A 23,400-nucleotide genomic window follows, 5' to 3' on the forward strand; every position below is an offset into this window, starting at 1 on the left:
TTCTGGGAACATAAATGTACAGTATCACATAAGCAGGACATGTGGTAGGAACAGCTACATTGCCCAAAGGTGGCCACTCCTCTGCAATAGGCCTCACAGCCATGTCATGCAGATCAACACCATGACAGTATGACACTGCTGAAGGGCAGGCTGCATGTCTTGTTGTGATACCACCACCTAACATGGACAACTGCTGCTGTGGAGTTTGTCACATCAACCTTGGACATCTATGTTACCTGACATACAATATGATATTGTGATGTTGCAGCTGTGCTCCTAAGCAACATCAGATCAGTACCCAGTCAAATCCTACAAGGCTCAGAACCCAAGATATAATACGTGCAAAATTCAAATGACAGGTCTGGTTGCTGATCAAGGCATCTACCAGGAAAAGGTTACAACAAGCCTACAGATTCTTGCATCATCTGGGACAAGTGCGTAGATCAACAAACAGGCTCTTGGCCTACTTCATATCTTGAGCTTGGTGGTAATATTTTGCTTTTCATCAGAGACAGGGAATAAGAGCTTTGTATCCCAACAGAGTGATGCCATGGTGAGATCAACAGTAGTAGTAGCCAGGCAGCAGCAATTCAGGATACTCCCCTCTTTTCATCTGTCATTACAAGGTAATTCTTTGTTTTGAATAGGTACTGCTTGATTAGTGTCTAACTTCAGAACTCCTGTCTAAATACTCCATCCTTACGTTTACAGGGTGTACATATTAGTTTCCCCTACAGTGTTTGACAGTGCTCTGTTCAAAGTCAGATACCTTGGGTTACATTTATCTTGGAAATCATGACAGAAATAACTCCAATAAGGAGTTGCATACATGACCTTTCAGGACCTCTGGATTTAGTATTTTACTGTATCCACTAAACAGGCATTGTGCTTCAGGAATGGAGAAGAGCAGCAGTCATCCCTCTGCACAAAGGGGCCCATCTACAGACACTGGTAGATGATCAGTAGAGATGTAGTACACCCGCAAACACTGGACCAGGCACAGTTTGGTTTAGTCATGGGCAGATCATGGCTACCCTACTTGGTGGACCTATTTGAAAAGGTTACCAAATCAATGGATGAGGGAAACATGAGTCACTCTACCTACCATGGCCTGACAAAGCATTTTATTGTTGACAAACTCAAGTGGGTAGATGCAAACCAGTATGTCAGCCAGTGGATAGCCAAGTGGCTGCTGACAGGATCCATGACATTAGCAATGAGGAGTCCCCCTCTACAATGAGCCCAGTCGCCTGTGGACTCCCTCACAAACCATTCCTCACGCTGCTCCTTTTAGGCAATAACTTCTCTGCAGGTGCGGCCACTGTCAGTGGTCTGTGGCTGACTAAATTTGCAATGATTACAAATTAGGAGCTGTTATTGCATCCCACACTGACACAAATGTTATCCAGGAGGGGTTGACACAGACATACAGTTGCTGTCAGAGCTATGGGCCAACAGTAAATGCCAAGAGTTGCACAATACTATCCTTTGGGGAATGATCCAGCCATTGTAACTATTGTATTGACAGCACACTGCCTACAGTTGACCAAGTAGTCAAGTACTTATAAACACATAGATAGTGATCTAGCCTTTGACTGAAATATTTCAGTAATATTGGGTAAAGCATTCCATGTAACGCAACCTGTAAACCAAGGTAGGGCAGGTAAATCCAAGGAAGTCATTGTTCCACTGTATTCATCATTCATCAGACCTATCATTGAGTGCAGTGCCACCTTTTCCATGCACGTAACCAGGCATATCCATCAACTGCAGCAGCCACAGAGGGTCCCAGTAAACCACTACGTCGTGTATGTAACATGTAGTAGGGAGACTGCGTTAAGGCCCAATCCATGTATTCTATCTACAACATGCTTTGCAGAGGAGGTGTATGGCTGCCATGCAGGGTGGTTTCAGACCCCACTGTGGGCCTCCTGCATATCCACAAAACAACTAGCACCAGAATTACCTGTTCTCCAGACCTATACCTTGCCTGTGGTATAGATGGGACATGCTGGTGAGACAGGTATATAATCCAGAGACTACGCTTTATATGGAACAGGCTCCCTATCCATGTAAAGAAGAGTTCTGCCCTAATGCAAATAAAGTGAAAGTTACACATTTAGATGGGAAGCAGGACAATCATACATGGTTTAGTACGAATGTCTGGAATGGACACAGATGAAGTGAAGATTGTTAATCTCCCACACTCCACCCTGTAGATGTTTCAGCACCCAAAACCCTGCTTACCCTCTTCCAGGGTATCAGTCCTTGTTACAGTTTAGGGATGCATGGCTAGGCTTCAAGAAGCCCTTGCATTCGTTCACGTATTAAACACATATGAACCCATGTTCCAATGGTCCTATAGTTACTTACCTTTCTGCTGACATTTTCATCTGTGCTGACATTAAGTCTTGTGCTCTGATGTTAATGGTTTGATTAAACATGTTCATGCATAGCTGTGTCCTACAGAATCCTGAAAGAGAATCATAGACATTTCCATGAGACTCCTTTCATTGTGTGACCACAAAGCCATTTCTACGGTATCCATGGTAACATAACCACATGATATGAATCTAGACTCATTATGAATGGCATTGTGCAATATCTGTAAATGAGCAGTACAAGTATTACGCAAAAAGACACACTGGATGATAGGTCATAGTGATGTAGATAGTCCCCCTTTGCAACAGATACATAGCTTTATTTCCCTGCATCCATGGGAAAGTTGACAAAGATGTGGCACAGGTATTATCACTTGCACAGGATGTTGTGCAGGAGGCCTAGCCTAACCCATTTAGTTGATATGCATATGCATGAGTCGGGAAGGGAAGCAGACAAGATGGAGCATGGAGATGTGGTATGTGTGTCTGTAGGTGACCTGATTTTGACAGTGGTGTGTGAGTGTGTGTGTGAACACAGCCAAGCTCAGTACTAGCCCTATGTGTCTGCATGTTGGACAACTGTGAGTCATGCATGATAGAGCTGACAGTTCAACATCTCCATCCCCAAACTTGTAAACTGTCTCTGCCAGGAGTTGCACTGGTACTTCCACACCCAAGATCAGATGCTGTGCTACTACCTGAGGGTGGCTGCTGTCTGCTGGGAACATGTCCTCCACAGGAACACCCAGGACCACAAGCCTATGGTCTGCCACATCTTGGTGTGGACAGCACACTCCCCTCTGGTACACTGGATGTACTGCCACTACAGGAGTGTGATTGTGTATGGCTATGTTGATTCTCTGCAGATGTTGTTGCTGACCTATGTCCATGAGGCCGACTCTCATCTCCAACCAGATGTTCCATCACAGACACCATACATTCCAAGACTGATACTGTGTAATCTTTCTGGGACCAACATCTTTCCACTGCATCAGTTAACCATTCCAGGGATCAGCAACACAGTGGAGGCAGTCACGGATGTCAGACTGTGCTGCATCCATAACCCTGAGAATTCTGCGGGAGTACCTTTCAGAATGTGCCTGTGCCTCCATGATGGCCCTAAACATTTGCCAAGTGACATGTGATTAGACACCTGTAACAGGTGATGGAGGGACAGGAGGCCTCCTATGAGCACTCCTATCAATCCGCCTTGGTGTACCCTTGCCAACTCTTTGGCTATGGTCAGTGTCAATACTCCTTATAGCCTCAGTAACCACACTCTCCTGATCAATGTCCCCACCCTCTGACTGTCCAATATCTTTGACCATAGAGGACTGGGTATGCATAGGCATACTGGCTGTGTACGATGACAATGAAGGCAGATGAGGGATGTCAACCTCAGATTCAGCCCCTGCAACCCCCAACTATGCCTCACTTTGGCCACCATCATCATTAGAGTCTGAAGAGACTCCAATATCAGGTTGTGAAGAAGACAAAGACCAGCCCCCATGATCACCTGTGAAAAAAGGGAACAGCATTAGATTAATACTCTACCTACTATGGTATGCTTTACTATGTTGGAATATATTTTATGCTGTATACACTGCTGTCAGTATTACAGACTTGTCTAACCTCCAAGCTCTAATAGTAGGACATGAGGGCATTATAGCCTAACCCAAATCTGTATTTACCAACAAATAAAAGCTCTTTAAATAAGAATCTCATGATCGATACCTAAATGATGTCCAGTGTGGACTTTTTGAAAAACCCTTGCACAGTTGACACTTCTGGCAATCTGAACTATCCTGACAATACTTGCAAATCTATCACTGTGAGCACACCTACAGGGCATAGGTATGAGTGTAAACTGTGTACAGTCAGACTCTATCTCGACACTTGGAACTCAGGCAGATAGTACAGCAATCTAGCCATAAGGCCTGGAATGACAGTTTAGCATATACATTTCACTAAATATACATGTGTAACAAAACAGTGTTGTGCTTACCAGGAGCAGGACCACGGTCTTGTCCAATTCCTGATATTCCTGAAAAGATATGAGGGAGAGGTAATGTAAACAGCTCTACACATTACATTATAACAGATTATATGTCAAAATATCTGACATTTACAGTAGCTACTATGTAAACTGGTATGTTGGTCACAATCTGGTCTGAAACTCAAACTGCAGTGAACCTATTTTCCTCCCAAAATAAAACCTGACACCCACTTAAAACTATGTGCACACTGGCACAATGAATGCTTCAGTATTCCAATGAAGATCCTACTAAGCATACCTGGACCCTCCTCTGGTGTTGAAATGGTGGCACCTACATCCACAACATACTGTGTGATGGATGCCTGGGAGCTGTCTTGTGTACCTAGGTTGACCAAGAATTCTTCAGTGGCTGACGATTGTTGTTGTGCAGCAGGCCCTCCACCAGTAACACCACAATTCCTGGCCACATCAGCTGCTCTTCTGCATTCATTGTTAATCATATCAGTGGTGTGGTATCGCACCTGCTTATATGTCCTGCTCTGCTGATCAACCACATTTACATTCTGGATTAGGTTTGCCCACAATGCAGCCTGCTCCTGTCTGTTGCGCCTCCCCCTTGACAATAGGATCTCATAATGCTGCTGCAGGGCCTCCACACTTACATAATTCTCAGGCTCAGTGAAAGTTGCTCTTCAACACCTATACATTATTGCTGATATCAACAAAAAGAGAACACGTCAGGATCAGATATGTGGGGGTGTAGAAGGTAGAGATACAGCCGTATAGGACAGCTATCAGTATTCAATGTTTGATTACACATCTAAAATACAAATGTGTACCTCACTATATGTCTCAACCTCTTAGACCAAGAAATCTGGACAAATTCATAAATAAAAGTGAGACAAAGGCCAGAACATAGGGGCAATTTCTACGTATTGGTGTTACAAACTTACGCGGTTAATGGAATAACAGGTTGTGCATGACCATGAAACTTCTGCAGGGTATGAAGTCTGCAAATCAGATGTCCTTAATTATTGTCTAACTGCAATCTTTAATGATTTGCAACTACTTTGCCATAAAAACAGAATTTTATGAAACATGGATCAAATATATGAGGCAAAACCCTGGGCAATCTGCTAACATACGTACAGTTAAGAGGTATGTCCTCAATATACAAAAATTGTGAGTGCAAGTGATGGAGGAGCAATAGTCAAATATTCCTGTTTGTGGCATGACAGGTACAGATGTATGATAAGAAAGCCAAGACAGGAGTCCAATAAACTGTGATCCATAGCAGTAACTCCCCCTAAATTCTATACAAACAGTGCTAAACAAATAGTGGTGTTATCCAAGGGACCCGTGTCCCTATTGAACACATAGCACTCGTTCGCTTGTTGTACTGTAATTCCTCTGTAGGTGTAAGACATGTGGAGATCAATGACATGTTATCAGTAAAGTTCTACGGCAGGCTTACTGATGTAATCCCAGTCCCCATAACTATATTTCACCATATGTATCATGTTGGTGATAAAATGATTGCATACCTGCTGGACATACCTCTCAACCTCTTAGAGCAAGAAATCTGGACAAAGCCATAAATAAAAGTTGGATGAATTCCCAAAAATAGGGACAGTTTTTAAATATTGCTGTTACAAACTTAGAAAGTTGATAGAATAACAGGATATGAAGTTGGGAACTCAAACGTCTGTCATTTTCTAACTGCAATATGTAATGATTTACCACTAATTTGCCAGAAAACCAGAAGTATATAAAAAGCAGATGAAAAATAGGAGGACAAAATCTTGACATTCTGAGAAAATCTGTACAGTTGAGAGGTATGCTGCTGGAGTGCAGTATACCTCTTTGGAAAGAAACTGATATATATAAATATATATATATATATATATATATATATATATATATATATATGGTTCTACCTGACATAGTCGAAACCACACACACACACACACACATTATATATATATATATATATATATATATATATATATATATATATAATCTTGTGCCGAGTTCATACGAAGTAACTGTCATACATAATGGTTTTCCTAGCTAGAAGTTTTCCTTTTTAAGGTGTACTTCATTAGCAGGTGATTGCCTCTGAACCAATCTGTGGTTGAGTAATGCTAACTGAAGCATACACCGCTGATTTGCAGTGTAGTCAGGTAATCTGCAAATATTGAAGGGGAAATAAGGCCTCAATGTAGAATCCTGCCCCTTTCTCATAAGTGGGGGTGAAAATGCTGGGTAGAAATAATATGTCAGCACAGGGAGGATGTACATTTATGTATGCGCTACAGGCCGCAGCTGATGCTAATGCTGCATGAGTAAAGGTGTGACCACTGGCAGCATTGGTGTACAGCCAGATCCTTAATGGGGGAACCCATCCCACAGGATATTGAGGTATGTGTCTAAGGTAAGTACGTTAGCTAAATGTATCATGAATAGAGTAATAGGCAACATATTTATTGTGTCCTTGAACAATGTAGGGGGTAAATTTACCATTATGCCAACCTTTTGGGCAACTGCAAGGCCATGTGTTACATTATGGTAGTCATTTGGAACATGTGTGCTTGCAGTCCTTGCTGCTAGCAGGACCTCTATATGTGTAAGTTAGTTGTGCAGCTGTGATAATCTGTAATATCATTATGAAATGATTGTGTGCTGCACTCTGATTTTCATTACCTAAGTTAAAATCCTCTGTGAATGCATATTAATGCATAACCTGACACTCTATGCACTTTATAGTGTTGCTATAGGAATATCAAATCAGGAGATGCAGCAAACCACAACAAGGAAACAGAAAAAACGTGTAGACCAAAAAGCCTCACTCTGGAATGTTGTAAAACGTTTCAGCAGATGCAAAAAATACGTAAAAAATCTTGTAATCCAATTCTTTTAAAGATGTAACAGCAATTCTAAAGGTGCTCGCCAAAAAATGATGACCAGATGGTAAACTAGAAATCTTTATTCCACAAACACGAACCAAACTCCAACACAAGCGCTTTCACCCGTTTATAACGGGCTTTTTCAAGTGTGATTTCTATGTACCACAGCTCTTTTTTATATATGCTGGGTTATTAGGTTAATTAATTGTATAATTGATTGATTGAATTAGTCAACCATATTTTCTTTGTTTAAAAATATATATACATTTAAAAACTGTTTAAACATGTGCTTTTGTTATCACAATGATAATGAATATTAAAATAATAAAAGTGAAAATACATTACGTTTTGACACATTTAATGATAGCAACCTAATAAAAAACTTCTTGATGTTGCCTCTACTTCAAGTTTAAATATAACAACTGCATTAAATACTCATTTTCTGTGTGTGCTACATCTTAGTCACAAAATAATTATGTTTGCAGTTGTGTATAATACTTTCCAAGTAAATAAGTCAATCTTACATGTTGCTTTGTGTAAAAGATAAATAATGTTATGCTAAATAAATAAATAAATGGTTACATTATTTAATATTTGCCCTATAAATAAATCATTAAAGCACATGAATATTAAAATCAAATATAAATGTAAATATGCACATACCTTAACCTAGGTAAATATAGAATCATAAGTAATTCTAATGTTAAATTCATATTGTAATCAATTTCTAATACAAATAAATGATACAACTTGAAAATCCACAATGTAAATACTTGTGTGCCATAAAAACAGAAAAAATGTATGTGTGTAAAAGTGAATGCAGATCCACTTGATTTATAGTTTACTATGCCTATCCTTCAAAATACAAGCCAAACTGGTTCCATCATTTAAACCAGGGCTTCTTGTGGCATCAAGCCTCAGCTGCCAAATTAACTCTTTGATGTTTAGAGCATTCTTCCAATCACCACCCCTCTTGTCATGAACTACCCTGTCCAACACAAAAAAACGAATGGAGACGTTGGCACATTGTTCGGAGTGCTTGACAAAAGCATTAGTCTCCTTTTTTGTTTTGATGTCATTCATGTGCTCATATATCCTACGTCTAAATTCTCGTTCTGTTTTGCCAATATAAAATGATAAACAGTTTTGACAAACTCCTAAATATACCACTTTAGTTGAGTTACAGGAGAAGTGCTCTTTAGATGTTATAATGATACCTCTAGAAGGGATGGTGATTTTGTCACTATTTGTAATGTACTTGCATTGATGGCACGCGCCACATGCATAAGTACCTTTTTGTTTGATCACTGTGTTGGTGTGCAAGCTGTTATTGGAACTAGTTTTAGTTTCAAAAATGCCCTTCAAATTAATGCCCCTTTTTCTAACAAACGAAATTTTGTTAGAAAACATGTTTGCAAATTCATCTTGCATATGAACAATGGGCCAAAAATTACTTGCTGTGCTTTCAATAAAATGTGCATCTTGTGAATATGTATATATAAAATTACTGCCAAAATTGTCTTCCAGTTTGTTCTGCCTCCTAGGAATGACCGCTTTAACTCCTAAGAGCGGTGGAAAATGTGCGTCTCTTTTTCTTAGAACTTCACCAAGAATGTCCTGAAACAATTCTTCAGGATACCCTCTGTCCAAAAAAGAGCTTCTAAGAAATTCTGTCTCTTCAAAGAACAAGTCCTGTGTGCTGCAAATTCTAGATGCACGCACCAGTTGTCCCTTAATGATGCCCCTCTTAACATGCAAAGGGTGCCCACTGTTAAAATGTAAAAAGGAGTTGCAATGTGTCTTTTTTCTATATATTTGGGAAACAAAGCCAACTTTGTCAGATTTTTTAGTTAATTTAATGTCCAAGTAATGTAAACTTCTTCCATTAATTTCATGGGTAAAACGTAGAAAATTGGTAGTTTGGGCCAAGTAGTTCATGAAGTCCTGAAAGTCCTTTTCAGAGCCTGCCCAGAGAATACAGATGTCATCCAAAAATCTCCTATAGAAGCTGATGTATTTGCTCCATTGGGTGGAATGGATAAATTCTGTCTCCCATTTACTCAAAACTATGTTTGCATAAGAAGTGGCACATGGAGCCCCCATGGCCACCCCACTGATTTGCTTAAAGAACTCCCCATTAAAGAATATAAAATTGTTGTTTAAAATTATTCTCATGAACTCTAGTAAGTTGTTAACCATACAGTTACTGAGGCCCGATTCCTTACTAATTGCCTCACCAAACCAGTCTAAACCCTGTTCATGAGGGATACTAGGGAATAGGTCAACAATATCTATCGTGACCATATATAGCCTGGAATTGTCCATACTTTGATCTAAACTACTTAGAAATTCCCAGGAGTCCTTGCAAATGTGTTTTAGTTTTGCTACATAGTTTTTTAGTTGAAAAATCCACAAATTTGCTAAGTGGTTCTGTTATTCCACCTGCTCCGGAGACTATTGGACGAAATTTCAGTGGGTTAAGCCCCTTGTGGACCTTGGGGATGCCAAATAAAATTGGGGTTTTAGGTTTAGAAACAGTTAGAAAGTTGTATGTTTTTTCATCAATGAACCCTTGCATTAACAAGTCATACAAGAAGTCCTTGATTTGACCAAGTGCAGTGTTAAGTTCATTTAAAGAAATGGCCTGGTATGTTTTTGTGTCATGTAAAACGTTACACATGTAATTGTCATATTCAAACTGTTTCATCAATACAATGCCACCCCCTTTATCAGGCCTCATTACCCTGATGTTGTCGTCCTTAATTTTATCTACAATGGCCTGCAAACTGTGAGGAAAATTAGTAGAATGTTTAATATTTTTGTTTCTGTTTTTGAAATAATCCCTGAAGCTTTTTTCAATGAGTTCTTCAAACAACTGTAATTTGGGATGAGTAGGAGGATTAAAAGTACTGCTTCTACAAACTGAACGCTCTCCTTGGGGTTGGTTTTTAAAAAACACCCTTAAGTTAAGGTTTCTTATGAATAATTTTAATTCAATAAGCAGTTTTGGCAAATAACTTGCCCTGTGTGGAACAAATTGCAGTCCCTTGGTAAAAAGTTCAAAGAATGTTTCAGTAATCTGAATATCAGTGTAGTTATATATTTTAAAACCATTTAAACTGTTAATACTGCAAATTCCTTCCTCACATATTACTAATGAGTGTGCAGTGTGATTGTGTTCAAAAGATCTGTTGTAAGTTATCGTCTTTTCCCCCAGGCATTTTGTTGAAATTGATTGGATTTCACCCGTGGTCTGCCCTGGGGTATCTGAAAACCCTGTTGGTTGTAATTGTTTCCCTTTTGCGCTAATCTTTCACTCCTCCTGGGCATGTCAGAATACTCTTGTCCCTCATTTGGCACCTGGTTAAACCTGTTACTTGTTTCCTCTAAATTTGCATTTCTTTTAAACCCTGGTACTGGGTAGGCCCTATTTTCTCTATATTCAACCAAGTCCCTTTCCATCTTCTTTGCTTTTCTGTCCAACACCTTAAAACAATATTCATCTACCTCTTTAAATGTATCGTTGTATTTCTTTTTAAAACTAATAAATTTGTCATCCTTAATAATGTTATCATGCAAGGTGTTCAGTTCGTTCAAAATAACATTTCCTTTAAATGCATAGTCGTCAACCATAAGTTTTAGTACTTCAACACCAGTTCTATTGAACAATTTTTACATTGTGGATTTTTAAGTTGTATCATTTATTTGTATTAGAAATTGATTACAATATGAATTTAACATTAGAATTACTTATGATTCTATATTTACCTAGGTTAAGGTATGTGCATATTTACATTTATATTTGATTTTAATATTCATGTGCTTTAATGATTTATTTATAGGGTAAATATTAAACAATGTAACCATTTATTTATTTATTTAGCACAACATTATTTATCTTTTACATAAAGTAACATGCAAGATTGACTTATTTACTTGGAAAGTATTATACACAACTGCAAATATAATTATTTTGTAACTAAGATGTAGCATACACAGAAAATGAGTATTTAATGCAGTTGTTATATTTAAACTTTAAGTAGAGGCAACATCAAGAAGTTTTTTACTAGGTTGTTATCATTAAATGTGTCAAAACGTAATGTATTTTCACTTTTATTATTTTAATATTCATTATCATTGTGATAACAAAAGCACATGTTTAAACAGTTTTTAAATGTATATATATTTTTAAACAAAGAAAGTATGGTTGACTAATTCAATCAATCAATTATACAATTAATTAACCTAATAACCCAGCATATATAAAAAAGAGCTGTGGTACATAGAAATCACACTTGAAAAAGCCCGTTATAAACGGGTGAAAGCGCTTGTGTTGGAGTTTGGTTCGTGTTTGTGGAATAAAGATTTCTAGTTTACCATCTGGTCATCATTTTTTGGCGAGCACCTTTAGAATTGCTGTTACATCTTTAAAAGAATTGGATTACAAGATTTTTTACGTATTTTTTGCATCTGCTGAAACGTTTTACAACATTCCAGAGTGAGGCTTTTTGGTCTACACGTTTTTTCTGTTTCCTTGCTATAGGAATATGTCAACTGTGTTCCTACCTGCAGGCCTTTGACTTCCATCATTGAACAGCAGACATCACATCTGAAATGCACTGGGTGGATAAATAGTGGATGACTCAGTCATTCGTTGATAAATTATGCATTTATCATTTATTCTTTATGCATTATTTTTATTGTAGTTATGTATTATTTAATCATTTATCACTAGGTGGATTGCAAACTGGCTCACAGATAGAACCCATAGTATGAAAGCAGTGGACTCCAAGTCAGACTGACAACCAGTCACGAGTGGAGTCCCACAGGGATCAGTGCTGGGTCCTCTCCTATTTGGCATCTACTTCTCAGAAATCCAGGCCAACAAGGAGGGACTCTGGCTGACCAAGTTCACAAGCAACTGTAAACTAGGAGCCATTATTAATTCCCCAAGTGATGAAGACATCCTACAGAAAGGCCTCACTGAGACCAATGACTGGTGTCAAAACCATGGCCTTAAGCTTAATGCCAAAAAATGCATCGTTATACTCAGTTCCCACTAATTACCACATCGATGGGAGCCCACTGAACACTGAAGGAGTTTAAGACATCTGGGGACACAGGTTGACAGCAACCTCTCCTTCGACCACCACATTGTCACTGTGGTCAGAAAGTCCTTCTATGCAGCCCATCTCATTACCAAGGGTTTAGCATCCAGGAAGAAATAGGTCATCATCTCTCTCTACTCTTCCCTCATTACGCCAATCAGAGTATAATACCCCATTTGGCATGTACCTTACTAGACACATGCTACAGCTGTAAAGGCCACAAAAGTACCTCACAAAGAGGATCCTAGGCATTAAACACATATCCTACATGGACAGACTCAAAAAACTCCAGCTATTCTCTGTCTCATATCATCTACTAAAAGGCAATCTCTGCTTGACTTACAAAGACATGTCTGCCCCAGCTCTGTTAGAAATGCTACATCTAAAGAAATCGCAATCCCTCTGTACCACATTTTCCAGAAACCTCAACCTCATTATCACAATCAAAAGAACATGCTGGAGGGACAGGTTCATAACCTAGAGACTGCTCATGTTCTGGAATAGACTTCCCATACATGTCAAGCAGAGCACCTCACTGGCCCTCTTCAAGAGAAATCTTGATGAATGGATGAGAAATAGAAAGTTCACCCCAGGGATCACTTCAGTGGCTCTACTTGATAGAGGCACTGGGAACTAATGTCATGCAGCATGATACCAGGACATTTCTATGGGATAGGCTTGTAAAGGCTCCAGAGCCATTAGCTTAGTGCACACCTATCAACCTACGATAACTGTTACACACCACTGGGTTTGAACCCAGGTACATGAGTGGCAAAAATTGCTGTTTGCATTTAACAGACTAAGCTACTGAGTCACTGTTACAGCAGGTGTATTTGTCAAGATAAAAGTGCACACATACAGGCTGTGACATGCCTCAGCTGCATCCATTATTATGTGCATGGCTTTATAGGGATGTATTTCTCCACCATGTATTTTGCCATTAATGTTTTAGCAGGTGTATTTCTAAATGCTGCTGATAAAAGTGCATATTTACCTGCTATTAGAGATCTCACTTACATTCATTACTCTGTGTCTAGCATTCTAGTGGTGTAGTCCTGTACCAGACTCCAAGGTACACTCCCGATTTTTCCATTATTCTTTCAGCAAGTTTTCTTGATGCGGCACGATGCACATCTCTGCTTAAACATGCTTAATGACAGTAAATTGCAATCACTATGTTTTGTTTAAACCACTTGTTTTAATTAACAGCTGCATAGCATGGCAGGTTAATGCACTGGTCTGGAGGTGTGATGGTCTTGGGTTCAACATAAGGCACATGTGTACATTTTGTATGTGTTTATTATCATTTTAAACACATATATCACTATAGCTCCATTTAGCTGAGCTCAGTGACACTGTCTGCCACACCGCGTCACACCACTTCACTCAAAAAATCTATAAAGAAAAGAAAAATGGGGAGATAGGACAGTGATGAAATGTGGTGCAAGCAGGGAGAAAACATAGTGAAAGGCAGGTAGGTATGTGCAGAAAGGGTGAATGAAAGAACCATAGCTATCCATTTCCTGTACAGCAACAAATGTGGACTTGACAGAATTTGTAGATGAATTTGGATGATCACCCCCAGAGAGAGGGGTGAGGACAACATAACTGCATTATCAAGCCAATTGGACCAAATTACATGTGTCCAGTGGACATGTGTGCGAAATGGAGAGCTGTGTATAGGACAATATTTTTTTTGTGTGACAGGTGCCCATTTTTTTAAGGTGAGAGTGGAATGTTGGGAAAGGGACATAGGTATGTGTGGAGGAGGTAAGTTAGGAAGGTGAGGAAGCTTTTGCAGATAGGCAAGACAGACAAGACAGCATACAGGGATGGTGTGTGACACAAAAGGGGGGTGAACACCTTAGATGGGGAGGGTGTTTGTGGAATCACAGTCCAGGTACTTCCACAAGGTACCAGTGTGACTCAAGTCCCCACTCGTGGGACTGTTGGCACTGCTCCTTCACTGCCCTGTGGTGGCAGTGGTGGAGTCTGGTGTCCAGGGTGAGGCTGCCCCACCAGGGTGGTGAGCATTCCCTTCATCCAGTGTAAGTGATGTTTGAAAGTTCGAAAGAGCAACCTGTGCACCATACCTGGCATTCCATCATGGGTGACAAAAATCACCCCTTCCAACACTCCTCCCAGACCCATTCCCTGGGGCAGAACTACTGAATGCCACAAGTAGTGCAGGGGCAGCAGAGGGGGCACCACCAGGCTATGGCCCAGATGTGCTGGGCTTTGGTGCCATGGTTGGAGGAGCCAATTAGGTGGATCACCTGCAACCAGCCTACCTTGTCACGCTGTAGTAAATTAGATATAAACATAAGTTAAGATTAGTAATAACCAAACCAATGTTAGTATTAACATAATCTAACATAATATTGATTGACCCAAATACATATTAAGGTATATTATGTGGAACACAACAATAAATAACATAACAGTAAGTATGTTAACAGCAAACCAGTATGAAATAACCCATAAGGCCAAAATAACAGTTAAACAGAATATATTAATATTAAATCATAATAATAAATAACATTAATAAATTAAAGAAGATAAGGGGTGGGGAGAGTGAGAAAAACATACCATTAGTGAATTTGCAGATAAAATTACTGCACAGACTACTAATACATACTTCTACAGGTGTGCAGTGTCAGTTGTGAGTACAGTGACTCCGATTATTCTGTAGATGATGTTGCACGTACATACCTCTCAAGCTGTTAGCATGGAACAGTATGGGGCAAGCACTAACAGATGCAGGTACACAACTATAGGGAACTGTTTCACATACTGTGCTTGTACATTACTGCAAGGTGTTCAGTAAATGGATTTGCAAATACATTGCATTCCTGGTAATCCTTTATCTGCTAATCAAGGACTAGACAGATTAGGCAGTTGTCATTACATTATGAAAAATTGTGTCAGTTGAGAGGTATGCTCATGTACATTAAGTAGACTAGATATCTTCTCATGTCTTAGTTGGCTGGCATGGGAATAGAACCCAAAAGATGCGACTCCAGGGGACATGCGCACTTAATGCAACAATTGATTCCAGTCAGATTAGAACACACATGCAGTGAATACAACCATACTGTGGGTTGTGCAATACATTTATCAGGCAATTATTTCTGCATTCTTTATTAATTTAATTTGTACAGGTGATTGGAGTCACATTAGAACACACATTTAGTGAATACAGTCCTACTGCAGTTATTTGCATACATTATTTATCAAAGCACAATCCTGCTTTAACCCTTATTTTTATTTATTAATGTCCTTTTTACAATTGACTAGAGTCACATTATAACACACATGCAGTGAATACAGCCCTACTGCAGTTATTTGCACATATCACTTATCAAAGCACAATCCTGCTTTACATTTTATTGTTATTGTTCCTTATAATCTGTGAATTATACATGTGATATCTGCCCAGAACGTGGGCTACCTTACCCATATACATTATTTCTGGAGTGGGAGGAATAGAGAGTGTTATTTGACTCAAACTGACCTGAAGACAGCCCTGAACCATACTGTGGGTTGTGCAATACATTTTTCAGACAATTATTTCTGCATTCTTTATTAATTTAATTTGTACAGGTGATTGGAGTCACATTAGAACACACATTTAGTGAATACAGTCCTACTGCAGTCATTTGCATACATTATTTATCAAAGCACAATCCTGCTTTAACCCTTATTGTTTATTGTTATTAATATTGTTTATTGTTTATTGCACTACAGTTATCTGGAATTATCTGTTCTTACCATGCTCATGGTGCATCCTGACCAGGCTCTGGGTGAGACTGAAAATTGTGAACTTGTTGTGCTGCAGCTGTTGAAAGAGAAGCACATTATTACACATACCAGTTTTGCATGGATTCAGCTTGTATATTAGTAAAGTAATAGCAAACATGCTTACATATCTGTGGTCATGCCCAGCCCTAGCCTCTTGGACCCAGGTGTCCAAGGTTCCATTTTCCTTCACTTCATGTCATCACAGTGGTAACAACACTGATCAGCAGTGAGGTGGATAACAGTAGCAGTGGTAAGATCCCTGGCCAACTGATCCCAGGCTTCAACTTTACATTCTGAGCCCTGGTAGTTGCTCTGCAACAGCTGGGGCTCATAGTTTTGGATCAGGATGCCAACAAACATTCTGGACTCCTGCACTCCTCACCTTTGTGCCCAAAAGCGCCTTCCCTTACCAACACTGCCAGGCATATCGACAGTTTACTATGGACTCCAATGCATGCTGTGAATTCCTGCCAATTGGCCTTAATATAGGTTGCTTTCCCACCCTTACACATCATAGGGCAACATTCAAAAAAGCACTGCATTACTTAGCGTCACGCAAACCAGCTCAGCGGAACTGAGCATCACGTAAACTCACACAACCGTGTTTTAGCAGAGCTTAGCAATGTGCAAACAGGAATAGCCATTGACCATGTTTAAACATGTTTAAACATTTATCTGTTGAGGCTACACACTCAAGTGCGCTAGCCTGTGTTACATATTTATTGCATTTTCCTGCTGTTTGTTGCAAAAAAGAAAAAAAACAAAAAAATTATCCTTGTTTCCCGTCTTTCCTGACCTAGAGTAGTACAAATACAGGCTTTGCTGTATTCTGGACTTTTGGAAAGTTCCTGTGTTGCCCATTTCCTTTCTTGGATAAAGGGAGGCTTCTTTGTTCACCAGTGGCAGTGGGGAGCTTAGAGCAGCCTATCTATCCCTGGAGGAGTGTTCCCAGCACAAGAATCTGGTAGTCTATTAGCCGTTTTGGGCCAATTTCTAGCTCTTTCAAGTCCCCCTGTATAAAACCCGCTTTGGCGTGGCTTTGCGTGATTTTGCGCATAGCGCAGCATCGGGCTGCTCCTTTTAATTGGGTTTAAACCATTCTCGGCTCCACAAAGTCTGTTCTTTACTTTTTCCCTTAGAACTGATCTAGTTCTCATAATAAACACCCTATTCCTACTCTAAAGCCTGGCACTTGCTCACTAAAGCAATTATATAAGTCAGCAATAAAAAATTAAAAGCACTACACCCTCACAACCTCCCCTTGAGTACCTTGTTCCCCATTGGCCCTTTTTTTCAATTATAAAGGAATTCCCAATACTATTCTAGCATGTCCAGAGGTCAGTTGTCAATCTCCTCTCCGGTCCAGTTGGTGAATCTGGGAATCTTGAGGCAATGTTACAACTGCCTCATGTACACAGAAAACCCTCTCCTCCTCCCAACAAATTCTAACACATGTGAGAGATGCAACCATATAGCCAAACTGGAGGCTAAGCTCTCTCAACTCAGTACTGGCATAACCAGTCATGAGGAGAAGGAAACCACACTCACTACAATTCCAGTCTCACATAGATCTACCACAACAGCAAACCAAACACATAAACACACAAAAACATACTCGGAGGCTCTAAATAAAAATCTGCCTAAGCCGCAGAGACCTCCAAAGCAGACGCCCAAGCAACCGCTACCCCAAAACAAAACACGTGCAACACATAGCTCACAAAACCAGTGTGCCGAACAGTCACAGCCCTTAAGGCTAAACAACACACCTGATACATTTGTAATAGGTGACTCTATCGTCAGGCACACTGATGTCCCGCTCACCAGGCTGAACAAGGAGAAGGTCACAGTGAGCTGCCTGTCGGGCGCTAGGATCAGCCACATAACACAAGCACTCAGGTCACTCCAAGGCAAGTACAAATATGACTCAGTCATTGTCCATGCTGGTGTGAATGACCTGAGATGTACCTCCCTGGACTACATGAAAAGAGACATAGAGGAGCTCTCTGAGCATGTAGCCCAGGCCGGTATGACCCTGACCTTGAGTAGCATCTTACCCTCACCAAGAATGATGCCACAATATGAAGACAAGATGATCAATTTCAACAATTGGCTTAAGTATTGGTGTCATTCAAAGGGGATGCAATGCCTGTCAGCCTGGGATGACATGCTCAACAAGCCACTATGCTTCGCTAGGGACAGCTTGCACCTGTCACCCCTGGGCTTTCGGATATTGGCAAAGGCTCTTGCCACCCCCATAATGCCTTTTTTAGGCAAGGCTCAAAAGACAAACCCACCTCCATAGGTATCACAAGGGATAAGAAACTAAGAGTAATGCTACTCAATGCCAGAAGTCTAAACCTCAAGATGCACGCACCCGAAACTCTCCTTAGCATGGAGAACATCGATATCTGTGCAGTAACAGAAACCTGGTTCAAGGCTCCCGAGAGCACCCCAGCACTACCAGGTTATACCTCATACCATGCTTTTCGGCCCCAAAACTTGGACCGAACCATAAAAGGAGGGGGAGTATCAATATTCGTCAAAGATACCCACACCTCCAGGTTGTTGGTACAGCACGAAGCATCAGAGAATATCCATGTGCAACTAACAATGGGTAAAACTGCCTTCCAGTTTATAGCCTGCTACAGACCACCCTCCCAAACCCAGGAACCCCACTTGGCCTTTTTGAGAACACTGGAAAATATGAAGGTCTCTCCAAACACCATTATATTGGGCGATGTCAACTACCCAAACATAGACTGGGAGCATTACTCTAGCTCCAACACCCTAGCACAAAGGTTCCTAGAATTTATAAACTCAAATGCTATGGAACAACTTGTTACCACTCCACAAAAGGGGAAAACATACTGGACCTGATCATCACCAACATGGGGGCTCTATGCTCCAGACCAGAAGTGTATCCCTCACTGGTAAGATCAGACCATAAACTAATCTCACTGGATATTCACATCCCGACCCCACCCCCTGCCCAGAAAACCACAGTGAAAAACTTCTCTAAAGCAAATTTCACACTCCTCAAAACCGAGGTGGAATCCTTCAAATCCCTTGGGCCTGTGGAAAATACGGCCCAGACCACAGAATCTTTTATAAATGCATTCTACTTTCAGGAATGCATGGATCATGCAATCCCAAATAAAACCAAGAACCAATCCTCCAAAGGCAGGCGTCCTGTCTGGTGGACCCCAGCCATAAACAAACTATACAATAAAAGGAGGAAGCTACTATATGATAGAGCAAAATCCCAGGGAAGGCATCTCTGATCAGTATTAGCAAAAAACTACGGGCACTCATAAAATCGTCTAAGGCCAGCTTCGAGAGAAAAATTGCACAGGACACTAAGGGTAATCACAAGGCTTTCTTTAGTTATGTTAGGAACCTGGGTGGGAATTCCCAGATATGCTCAGAATTAGTCCAAAATGACAAAAAATACACCGAACCCACAGACATTGCCAACATCCTAGCTGACAGGTACAGCACAAACTCCCCCCCCCCACCAAAAGAGCAAATATCTATCCCAGCAGAGTGTTGCCCCCCTGACATCTCAGATGCTCAGGTAAGAGCCGCCCTCTCCAAAGCAAAAAACACAGCATCAATGGGACCAGACGGTGTCCTGGGCTGCGTCCTACATGAACTCCAAGAAGAGCTAAACCCAAACATAAAACTACTGTTCAATCTCAGCCTTACTACAGGATATGTACCCAAAGAGTGGCGTACAGCAACAGTGGTCCCTCTCCACAAAGGTGGTGCCTCAACGGATCCTGGAAACTATCGCCCCATAAGCCTGACTAGCTTGGTCTGCAAAGCTATGGAAAGGATCATCATGGACCTCATAAATAAAGATATTGGGGACCTACAGACACTGGATCCTACCCAGTTTGGCTTTGTTAAGGGCAGATCCCACCTCTTAAACCTGGTCGATTTCTTTGAAACAGTCACCAAGGCCATTGACGAGGGGAAGGTGGCCCACACAACCTACCTGGACCTCGCAAAAGCCTTCGATACAATACCCCACTCGGGCATTATAGATAAGCTCACCAGCTTAAATATAAACCCCTATGTCACTAGATGGGTTGCAAACTGGCTCAAGGACAGAACCCACATGGTTAGAATTGCTGGAGCCATGTCAGACTCCAAACCAGTTACAAGTGGTGTCCCACAAGGCTCAGTCCTGGGATCTCTCTTGTTCAGTATATATTTCTCAGAGGTACAGGCCAACACGGAAGGACTGTGGCTGACCAGGTTCGCAGATGACTGCAAACTAGGCGCCATAATTGACCCTCCAGCCGACACAAGCATCCTACAAAAGGGCCTCATAGAAACAGACAATTGGTGCCAGAGCCATGGCCTCAAGCTAAACTCCAAAAAGTGTATAGTCATCCCCTTTGGCAAAAACAAAGTGCCCACAAATGACCACATAGGTGGTAATCCATTAAGTACGGAAGAAGTAATTAGGGACCTGGGGACCCAAGTTGATAGCAATCTCTCATTTGAAAACCACATGGCCAAAGTGGTTAGAAAAACATTTTATATAGCCCACCTAATCATGAAGGGATTCACATCTAGATCAGGGGAGGTCATCGTGCCTCTTTACTCATCCCTCATCAGGCCCATAATTGAGTACAATGCCCCTTTTGGGATGTACCTTACCAGACACCTGCAGCAATTGGAAAGACCCCAAAAGTACCTCACCAAGAGGATCAAAGGGCTCAAACAGATGCCATATGCTGCCCGGTTAAAGAAACTCCAGCTCTACTCAGTGGCATACCGCCTGCTCAGAGGCGATCTGTGCCTGAAGTATAAAGCCATGTCCAACCCGGAATTAATGGACATGCTGCACCTCATAAAATCCAAATCCCATCGAGTTATGTGCTCGAGAGACTTGAACCTCAGCACTGAAATAAATAGGACATACTGGAGGGACAGATTCATAACGCAGAGGCTTCCTTCACTCTGGAATAAAATCCCAGTCCAGGTTAGGCAGAGTCCCTCATTGACTCTCCTCAAGAGGAATCTTGAGTGGATGGGAGATCGTAGGTTTATCCTGGGTATCACTTCTGTGTCACTGTTAGACAGAGGCAAAGTATACTAACCTCGAAAAAGGGCATAGCAAAATTCATTTAAAATGGGTGGCGAAAGCCAAACACACTCTGGCTAGGCTTATAAATGCCCTAGGGCAGATAGCCTAGTATGAACCTATGAACCTATGAACAGTGCTTAGCATTGCGCAGCTTTTCCAAATGTAACAATTTTGTTTTTTAATTAAACCACCCTTTATGTCACAGCACACATTTTCACAGCAATAAATGTAAAAAGGTATGACTTCTCAGGACTTGAACCTGGGACCTACTACATTTTAGGTAGTGACTGACTCCATCTATTTAGCTACTTGGATAGTGAGAAAGCCATTATATCTTGACATATACTACTAAGCTGCCTGTTAGTATTGCTAAGCACTATGTCACGCAAATGACCATTCACACAAAATAAATAAATAAAATAATTAACAAAGTACACAAATATAATTAATTAATTACATCCGGTTTCTATTTTTAGATATCTGGCAGGTGTCTATATTACAACATCAAAGTTTTAGTTCATCGAATAACTAAAGCTCTCTCTTGTAATATCAACAGCTAAAATTGTTGAACGGCCAATTCAACCAAGGGAAACACTTCCCTTGTGCCCCCCCCACACCCCCCAAACTAAATAGACCAACTCTGAGATCACTCCAAATTTGAGAAATGGGCATACTCCACATAACGGCCAAGAAAGGTGTTTCCCTGAGTTTAATCGGCCATTTGACAATTTACGGTTTCGATATTACAAGTTCGAGCTTTACTTATTTGATTAAGTAAAGCTTCTATCTCGTAATATAGAACCTAGCTGTGTATGTGTAAGTGTAGCTTAGCACTGCTGTGCTCCACTCTGTGCCATGCAAATGGGCATTAAAAACAAAAAAAAAATTAAATCCACACATATATCTACACTAGTAGGATACATTACAAGGATTATTATCCTGTGCATAACATTTGTCCAGGAATTTAATGGACAATGCACAGCTACAGGACAGCCTCTACACTACTGCTTACATGGATTTAATATCCGTGTTACTGTGATATCCCTCGGCAGTGTGCCATGATTAATATGCATGGAGTGCTGATGAGGAGGAACCATGGCCATGTACACCAGTACATTCCATGCAGGCTCTACATGGAGACATCCAATAAAATGTATTCTTGCTGCAGCATAGTAAGTGAGGTGTACAGTAGGCCATCTTATTAACATTCTCAAACACTGATTCCAGGTGTTCATTCGATTATTCATTTCTATAAGATCAAGGTTGGACAAGTCACAAACATTCCAGCCCCCCCCCCCCCACCACACACACACACACACTTGATTATTTGTGGGCATTGGGCTGTGTGTCTCCCTGTGTTTCACAGTGAATTTTAAGCAGCCATTAGTTTCTATAGCAGTGCTATGCCCTGAATCTATTTTTCTCACATGGATATGTGCCACAACATTTAAACTTGAATCCGTATAACCAAAATATATTAATTTTTATACACATGAACTGATTGTACAGTGAATTATACATTTCAACACACATAAAATCACACTGAATGTCTCATAACATTATATATATATATATATATATATATATATATATATATATATATATATATATTCTAGATCTATCTACAATAGTCATTAAATATGTGCATATAATATACATTCTCCAGATATGTAAGAATGTGGAAGGGCTACCAATGTGCCGTGACTTTAAATGCATAGATTATTTAGCCCAAACCTTTCTTACAATTCCTGATAATTTTCTACATGAATATATTAAACATAGTTTACATATATTAGAGGTATATGGGATTTTGTAAAACACATTATTTCTGTACATACAGATGCTTTTGATGTTATGGTAACTCTGGTTATCTGAAGCCACTGTACTAGCAACTTACACATTTTGCAAGAATGAACAATCCTGTTGTTTTCAATATATTTTGATCTGCTTTAAAATGTTTTGAACTGTGATGCTTTGTTGCCATACTATTTGCTCTGGATATATTCCTAGCCTAGCTTACTTTATGGTATCATCGATATATTGTAAAATATCTGTCTGTTATTGTAAAACATCTAATGTCTCAGCATTCTTTTTATGCGTGTCATTGTGT

The sequence above is a fragment of the Protopterus annectens genome, chromosome 2.part0 (assembly GCF_019279795.1).
Source record: "Protopterus annectens isolate FY-2018-M chromosome 2.part0, PAN1.0, whole genome shotgun sequence".
Taxonomy (NCBI): domain Eukaryota; kingdom Metazoa; phylum Chordata; order Ceratodontiformes; family Protopteridae; genus Protopterus; species Protopterus annectens.